At 37.5% G+C, this 9,755-nt stretch overlaps 1 protein-coding gene across 3 annotated transcripts in view; it reads right to left on the reverse strand.

Moving 5' to 3' along the window:
* LRRTM4 (leucine rich repeat transmembrane neuronal 4) overlaps nt 1-9,755 on the reverse strand; it is a 944,170-nt gene that overhangs the window by 587,790 nt on the left and 346,625 nt on the right. The window lies entirely within an intron of this gene.

The raw sequence follows: 9,755 nt of genomic DNA on the forward strand, positions 1-9,755 counted from the left end.
GTTTATTTTTAATATATTTTATTGGAGCCTCTTACAGCTCTTAGAACAATCTATATATTAAGTGTATCAAGCACATTTATACATATGCTACCATCATCATTTACAAAACATTTTCTTTCTACTTGATCCCGTGGTATTAGCTCCCCATTTCCCATTTCCTTCCCCACCCTCCCACCCTTGTGAACCCTTGATAATTTAAAAATTATTTTTATTTTCATATTTTACACAACTGCTGTCTTCCTTCCCCCCTGTTTTTGTTTTCTGTCCCCCTGGGGTGGAGGGTTGTAGGTTGATCATTGCTGTCTGTTCTCCCTTTCTCCCCCTTCACCCCACATGTGCCCACGACACTCATGGTTTAACTACACTCATTATTGGACCTGAGGAGTTTATCTGTCCTGGATTTTGTGTCAAGTGCTCTTCTCTCTATCAGTGTACAAGCTCTGGTCTGATTTGTAAGATAGAACTTGGTCATGATAATGTGGGAAGGAATCATTAGATTGTGAGAGTTAATCTAACTCTACCATTAGTCTTTTCCTTCAAGTAGGGTGTGGTGTGTAAATTCAGGTTTATAAATTATCACCAAATTAATACCACTGATGTAGTCAGGAAGATTTATTCACATACTCATGTCTACTGCTACCTTAAGACTTCCTGATAAAAACATTTAGGCTAAATCTCCTTTACATTCTCTTTTGTTGTTTTTAGGTGCCATCCAATCAGTTCTGATTCAGCCATTGTATAAATCCATCTTGTTGAAGGCCTCCTTCTTTCCCACCGCCCGCTACTTTACCAAGATTGCTTTCCTTCCCTAGGGATTGGTCTCTCCTTACAAAATGTACAAGGTGCTCTCTAGAGAATAGTTTTCCCCTCACTAATGTTGACTCTATAATATACATGAGTGAAATGTGTTGCATTCATATATATTATAATCCCTGTATAATTAAATTTCCATCATGTGCTATCATACTTATTAATTATTTTTAAGTATGTTCTTCCCCTTATAGTGAATAATATTTTTGTTGATACCAATAACACCTGATCCAGTGAAGTACATGTAATGATAGAGTTGATGGTTAATGAGATATTCCTCATTGTTATTGAAGATATACATCAAAATACATAGTATATGAAATATTTACATATACTGAAGGAAGAAAAATGGAAACTACTGAAATTAAAAAATGATAATTTTGGTTTTGAATGTTTAGAAATAAAATAATTGTTTTAGGTTGCTTACTTATAATCAAATGATAATAATAAAGATAAGCATACTTGTGACAGATTATTTTTATAAAAATGTAAATCTACTTGGTGATATGTGAAACTATTGAATAAATCCTAAGTGCTTTAAATTATCCTCCTTGAATAAGAAATTTAATAAGAACCTGTGTTAGTTCGGGTAGACTAGAGAAACCAATCTCACAGGTATAAAAAAGAGCTTTATATAAAAAGCAATTGTATGTTAAGAAGATATCCAGATCAAGTCAATAAGTCCGATTTTAGCCCATATGCCTGATACCAGTCTATAAATTCCTCTTCTGACTCACACAACACATGCAATAACACTAAAAGCAGGAAAATCACAAGCCAGTATATGGATCCAGTAGTGTTGGAAGCATCTCAGCACTGGTGTGGGTCTCCATGTGGCTATTCTAGTTCCAGGGCTCTGGCTCCATTAACAAATCTCCATGTGTCTTGTCAGCAGAAGAGGAAGCAGAGAGTGATGATTTGGCCTCCAGTGAGCTCTTTATCTCCATAGCCTCTAAATGAGGTCATCAAGCTGCGACCCGATTGACAGGCTAAGCTCTACCTCCTCATTCTTTATAGTCTCAGATTGACACCAGATTATGTACCTACCACACAGCCAAAGTTTCTGGCTGCTAACCACAAGACCAGTAGTTCCAAACAAACATGGACTCTATAGGAGAAAGATGAGGCTTTCTACTCTTATAAAGATCTGTGGTCTTAGAAACCCACAGAGGCAGTTCTGCTCTGTCCTATGATGTCTCTATGAGTAAGAATTAGCTTAATGGTAGTGAGTTGGCTTACTCAGAGTTTTGATATTAATGTTATTTTACTCATCAAACTAAATATATCCTTGAAATCAATAATAACTGTTAGTCTGGGTTGACTAGAGAAACAAATTCATACACATTCATATGTGTATGAGAACTATGTACCAAAGAGAAATTGTACATTAAGAAAATATCCTAGCCCCTTCCAGATCAAGCCCATAAGCCTGATATTGCCCCATATATCAATACTAGTCCATAAATTATATTTTAGACTCATGTAGCCCTTCAATGATGCCAAATGCAGGAATATCACAGACCCCTGGGTGGACAGTCTTGTTGATTCACTGGTGGTGGAAGCATCTCAGCCCTGGTATAGGTCTCCAAATGGCTGCTCCAGCTCTGAGGCTCTGACTGCCATCAGTGTAGCTCCATGTGGCTTGTCAACAGGAATTTCTCACAAGGAGACAAGCAGAGAGAGTCTGTTTACATCCAGGGAGGAAGATAGGAGTTCCCAGAATCCTCAGGAGAAGGCCAAGCCCACAAGAGGCCTCATTGGCTATTACTTGATTAACAGGTTAGACTCCACCTCTTCACAAGTTGACAGACTGTGTAACTGCCACAATCACTCCCTCAGACTCTTTTCTCCATCAAAAGTCACCAATCATTTCCTTCCTCTTTAAACCCAGGTTTATTTAAGTTGAATCTCAAAATATATGGTTGGGTTCATGAAGCAGAGACTATTTTATAAATGAATAATCTCTGATATTAGAAAAAGGTAGAGAAGTTTCGATCAACCATGTTAAACGTAACCAATGGTTGATTTTTCATATTACTCTCTAATCTCTCTATAAGGATCTCTGGTGGCAATGTGGAGTCCTTCACAGGAGGCTAGCTATGCCCGCTCTTGGAAACTTTTATAGCACCCTACTTAGATAACATCTCAATGTTAGAATTTACTTGTTTTTGTTTGTAGTCTCCTCTTTATAATCTCTATTGTACCTAGCTTTACTCAGTATTTGCTTTTTGGGGGGAATCAAAATGGCCTTCCTATATGCACACATGGATAACACTGAGAAGGTGGGGAATTTCAGAACATTGGTTTGTGCTAATGATAAATCTGTACACAAACTAAGAGGCACTGATATATAGTATCAGATAATACTGCATGGTTGAAACATCAGGAAAGGCATTGTATTCTTTATCTGTATATGCTCAATCTATATGCTGAGCAAGTACTCTGAGAAGTGGGACTATTAAATAAGAACTGAATGTCAGACTTAGTAACAGTATATAATATCCACATGCCACAGCCTTGCTTGCTGAAAGTGAGGAGGACTTGAAGTGTTTTCTTATGAAGATCAAGGATTGTAGCCTTCAGTATGGACTTGGCCTCAATGCAAAGAAAATAAACATCTTCACAACTGGACCAACAGAGAGCATCATAATAAATGGGAAAAGAGTAAAGTCATCAAGAATTTCATTTCGCTTGGATTCACAGAGAAGCAACAGTCAAGAAATCAAACAAGGTGTTACATTATGTAGATATGCTGTCAGATCCCTGAAAGGTACTGAAGAACAAGAATGCGACTTTGAAGACTCAGGTCTGCCCGAGCCAAACCATGAGATTTTCCATCACGTCCATGTGAAAGTTGGACATTGAATCAGGAAGACAGTGGAAAATATGACAAATTGGAGTGATGGGGTTGGTACAGCATGTCGACAACACCAGGGGCCGCCAGAACAAACAGATCTGCCTTGGAAGAGGTACCGCCAGAACATTCCTTGGAAGTGGGGGATAATGCACCTTCATCATTTGGACATGTCATCAAAAGAGCTCAGTCCTCAGAAAAAGACAAGCTGCTTGGTGAAATGGAGGGTCAGATAAAAAGAAACCCTCAACAAGGTGCATTGACAGCGTGCCTGAAGGTATGGGCTCAAACAGAGCAACAATGGTCAGGATGGAACTGGAACACGGAATGTGGTGTTCTGTTGTACAGGGTCACTACGAGTCAGAAGTAACTCAAAGACATCTAATAACAACGTGTGCACACAGAAAAACCTGCTCGGAATGAAGCAGATGTCCAAATTCCATTAACTTTTGTCTAGTTTCAATATCTTTTTGTAATCATGACAATTCATGTGGCAAATGTGTATATTTCTCTTTCACAAATGATAAAAATGGAGGTGGCGAAAGCGTATTCAAATATTCTTGCTTCAAATAATAAGTCACAGCAATCTTTGGAGAACACTAATCTGTTAAGTAATTTCAAAATATCTGTCCTTTTACGTCTGTTGTGGCTGCAACTAAATCTCTGCAGTGTCTGACCCTGTAAAGACGCATAGCCTCAGAAAGCCTGCATAGGGTCATAATGAATTGGGATTGATTTAATGGTATTATGTTTTTCTTTTAGTTTTGGTGATGCTGGAAGCCATGGAAACTGTCCTCAGCAGAATCACCAATACTGTCCAACTTTCACTGGGGAATTTCAAGACTAACATAGTAGGAAGAAGGGCCAAGAAATCTACTTCTGAAAAAGTAACAAATGAAATCATATTTTGCAAGGAAGCGTTGTCTAACTTACTTGCTTTGGGCATACCATCAGGAGGGAACAATTGCTGGAGACAGACATGATGTTTGGTGAAGCACAGGGCCAGCAGAAGCAGGTTGGATTCTCAGTGTGATGAGCAGGCATAAAAGCTATCGTAATGAGCTGGAACATTCAGGCACTTCTGAAGATGGCACAGTACCGGGGGATGTTTTGTTCTGATGTGCATGAAATTACCATCAATTGGAGGACTCTTAACAGTTATCTATCTATCTACTGCTAATTCGTTAATTTAAATCTTCACTATAAAGACAATTGTTCTGTAGAATGGAAGACTACCTAAGGCCTCCTTATATCAGCACCAAGATGCTAAATTACCTTGACGTTTTCAATAGGAACATGATTTAATTCTTTAGTTCAGAGTTATTCATGTCACATGCAATGCCTGCATTATTTAACTTCCTTTTAAGGAGACTGTTAAAAAGAACTTTTTTTAACATGGTAAGATTAATAATTGTGTTACGTTTTCATTTTACCATTGTTAACTTGCTGATATGGGCAATCATTTCCATCCATCTGTTAACTTTTCTCTCAGCTAAATGGCTTATTTATGATTAGATCAGACTATATAATTTCCTTGAATTAAACAGATGTGTGGTGTTCTATTTCCTTAAAAGTCTCTCTTTTTTATGGTGGTGTGACATATTTCATATGAGATGTCATCATGACCTTCCTTTATCTAAATAATTTAGAATGGAATGTCTGTGGATTAAATAGAAGTTTCTATAATTCCAGTTTGCTTATATTATACCAATTAACTTTTGACGTGTTTCTTTTTTACAAAATGATAGGAACTAGACATAGGGAGAGTATCCCCCCCAAAAATAGAAAAAAGCTCCACTGGGCAGAGCTTTGTACATATTTTTCCCACTAGGCAAGCATCCACAACTTGCTCTGGGTTAGTGCATTCAGTGACGTCACCTGGGAAGGTTCTCTCTGGTCACAGTGAATTTTTTCTTGAAAACAGTTTCACTTGAACCTTGTTCTTTGCAATGGATGATTTAAAAGAACAGCACGCGGCTGTGAAATTTTGTTTCCTGTTCTGAAAAAATGCCGCAGAAACTGTTGTGATATTGAACACATCTTACAAGGACAGCACTTTGGGAAAATCTCAAGTGCAAAAGTGGTTTTCTCATTTCAAAAAAGGTGAAATGTCGATTGATTTCACCTCATTCTGGACTTCAATCAACTTCCTGAATGGATGAAAATATTGACCAAATTCATACACTTGTGCTTGGAAACCAATGACGGACCATTGAAGAGATGGGGAACTTATCTGGATTATCTTGGAGTTTGTTTTGGTGAATTTTAATGGAAGATTTGGGAAAGAGGAGGATCATAAAAAGGTGTGCCCCGGGTTCTGACTGACCAGCAAAAAGAACGCCAACTAAAAACATGCTATGCTTTGTAAGAACTGCTCTAAAACACCCAGACTTTTTTTCCTGAGGTCATTTCTGGTGACAAGACATGGTGCTATTGCTATGACCCTGAAACCAAACATCAGTCAAACTAGTGGAAGACCTTGCTCCTCAGAAGCTCATTAAGTGAAATCAAAATCAAGATGATGATCACTTGGGGTTTTTTGGTGTCAGGTTACAGTACCTTTGAGGTTTGTTCTACCAGGTCAGACTGTTAAGCTTTCTAGTTAGAGGCTCTGAAAAGATTGTGTAGCAGTGTGCATCAGGCATATAAGACCCAGAATAAAACCATACCCAAGGTGAATGGGGGGTGGGTGGTATGGAATGGAGACCCAATGCCCATCTGTAGATAATAGGACATCCCCTCACAGAGGGGTCATAGGGAATAGATGAGCCAGTCAGGGTGCAGTATAGCACCGATGAAACACACGACTTTCCTCTAGTTCTTTGGTTAGTCCTTCACGCTACTATCATGACCTCAATTCTGTCTTATAAGTCAGATTAGACTAGAGCATGCACACTGCTACAGATAAGAGCCAGCAACACAGGGAATCCAGGATAGATAAACCACTTGGGCCAACAAGGAGAGCACAGATACCATGAGGCTTAGGGGAGGTTGGGGGAGAGATAGGGGAATACATCACAAGGATCAGTCTAGGACCACCTCCCAGGGGGATGAATAATAGAAAAGTGGGTGAGGGGTGACAGAGGACGATGTAAGATATGGAAAAAATAATCTATAACTTATCAAGGATTTATGAGGAAGGGTGGGGGCTGAGGTAGGGGGAAGAAATGGGGAGCTGATATCAGGGGCCCAATTGGGAAGAGAATGCTTTGAAAATGATGATGACAGCATATATGTAAATGTGCTTGACACACTGGATGAATGTATGGATTGTGATAAGACATGTAAGAGGCCCCAATAAAAATATTTTTTTTTAAAGTCTCATTTGTGGCAGATAGGGGACTGGTTTTGGCATCACAGCAATGCACCTGCTCATGCAGCCATCTCAGTGCACCAATTCTTAGCTAAAAACAGCATGTCTCTCTTGCTCCACAAACCTTACTCACCTGACCTCACTCCTGTGACTTCTTTTTTGTTTCCATGAATGAAGAAGTACATGAAAAGACATTGATTTAATGACATAGAAGTGAAGAAAAAAACAAGGGAGGTGCTGTCAGCCTTCCAAACAGATGAATGCGAAAAACAATTCCAAGAATGAAATCACAGATTTGACAGATGTACTAAATGTAATGCAGAATCCTGTGAATGTGATAAGGTTGTTTTGTGAAAGATAAAACAAAACAAAAAGAGTTTTGCAAAGAAAATCCCGGTTTTGGGGTGGTAATCCCTCGTATATTCTAAATGTAGCTTAATAGAGTAAATACTGAATCAATGCTACTTTATCAATTAATGTAAACAAATAAACATCATACCTTAATTTAATAATATAAGCCTTAGCATGTCCACAGAAATAGTTATGTGATGACTTAAAAAGCACATATATGAATTCAAAACCAAATCCATTGTCAGCGAATCAATTTTAACTCATCTTGAGCCTCTCTGTGGTTTCTGAAGCTGTAAACATTTGCAGCCATGGACAGTCTCAACTTTCTTCTGTGAAGCAGCAGTCAGTGAAAACACACACTTTAGGAGAAAACATGCTAGGAAAAATGAAAGAATGCAACGTGATGGTGGAAGAAGATGTTGAAGCAATGTGGTCAGGAAAAAGCAGCTACCTCTGACACCTGCGGCCTTCCCTGAGCAGAAGCCTTCTTTATAGGCTTCATTACCAAAAAGAATAAGTTGTCCCCAAATACACCTCCCAGTTACATTTTACAATCGGACACTTCTGTGCTCAGATGCATCACCTGTCTTTACGAAAATGCCAAACGCTAATTAGGAGGAAGTCTAACACTGTATGTTTTGCAGGACATAATTATGACCTGTGTTTTTATCTTTCACTATTCTTAGTATCTCCTCATTAAACACAACTTGGCTTATTCTATCATACTTTGAGCAAAAGTGAATCAAAGTTTTATATTTCAGTTGAAATTTTGACACTTAATTCCTATCATTTTCATTTGAAGAGGTGAAGAGCACATTTTTTATTCATCAGTGGAAATCTATGCCTGAAACTAGCTAACCAACTAGACTATATTTCAGAGCATAATTAAGCCTCTCCACTTTAGTCCTCAGATTAACTGATTTTAATTGGCACTGTTTACTTTTGTCAATCATAGAAAAAAGTTGTGGAATTTTACTAACCAGATAGGATTAGTTGAATTAGTGTTGAATTATTTGGCAATTTTTTTTACCTTTAACATTCTTTAGAGAATTATTATTATCAATGGCAGTAATTCTGGGTCCATTAAAACCTATTCTTCTCTCTCAAAACATTGTTCGCTGCTGCTATTGTTTGTTCTCTTGTGCTTGTATGTGGGTGTAAACGGCCAGTCTGCTTTTAAACACCCTCCCACAACAATGCAACTAGAACTGGAAAAGACAGAACAACATACTACAAAGTTTGATTTGTAAAGCATTTCTAGACTCTCAAGAATGTGATGGAAATCTTCCACAAATAGCAAAGTCCAAACTCATTGATACCATTTCACTCTTCAGACAGGAAAGCCAGGGTGACTCTGGATACAAGAGAACACAAAATATTTATGAAATAAAGGTGAATTCATAATTTTTGCATAGAAAATAACTCAAAGTCAAAGCCATGAACATTTTTCTTAGAAGACCTAACCAGCAGGCTAGCTTTAAGAAATTAAAAGTATTTGTAAATTTCAAAATTCACATCAAATTTCTCCCAATAAGACCTTTATTTTTCTTTACCTAAAAAGGTAAACCTGAGACCCCTATATTTTTCTTTGCATTTGAATAAAACACACGACCTAATTGTTGGAATGAGCCTTTATAAGGCAGGCATATTCCAGAGACTGTCAAACTTAGATGCAAATTGGAAGTGCTTGAAAGAATTTAAAATATGAGAATTCCAAGTCAGTGGGTTTACTTTTGTGTTGGTGATATGTGTATTTAAGCCACTGCATAACTATTTTTGTGTGAAAATTATAGGGGGTGTATTATTAAAATAATGGATAATTATGGATTTTCTGGATAGTTCAGGAATGGTGCCTAGGTATTGGAATAAAATTTTATTCTAGTAATTTTCATACTTACTTCTTTTGGATTAGCATTATATATTTTTTAAGAGAATCTACTTACCTGATCTGTTCACTATAGGCACTAGAATTTGTGGTCTATTCTTTGCATACATAAATATCTAATTACACCTATTTGGTTTATATCTAGCCTCTATATTGAGAAGGAGTTAGAGAATATTTCAGAATGAGCATTGAATAGAAAGAAATGGCAAAAAAAATTGTGAAAAAATCCCATTAACTATGCATTATTTTTTTCTAGAGAAAAATAGGAGGAAACATAGCCTGATCCTGCTCCATCCTCACAATTGTTCTAATGTTTAAGGCCATTTTTGAAGTCACAGTGTCACTCCATCTCCTTGAGGGTCTTCTTAATTTTCAGTGCCCCTCTACTTTATCAAGCACATTGTCCTTCTGCAGCCACCAGTTTCTCCTGACAACATGTACAACACTTGGAAGACTAAGTCTTGCTATCCTTACTCCTTTTTTTTTTTTTTTTAACATTTTATTAGGGGCTCATACAACTGTTATCCCACTCCATACACACA

This window comes from Echinops telfairi, unplaced genomic scaffold (genome assembly GCF_000313985.2).
Source record: "Echinops telfairi isolate 266 unplaced genomic scaffold, ASM31398v2 ScPeMD7_7467;HRSCAF=8505_1, whole genome shotgun sequence".
In the NCBI taxonomy this organism is placed as follows: Eukaryota; Metazoa; Chordata; class Mammalia; order Afrosoricida; family Tenrecidae; genus Echinops; species Echinops telfairi.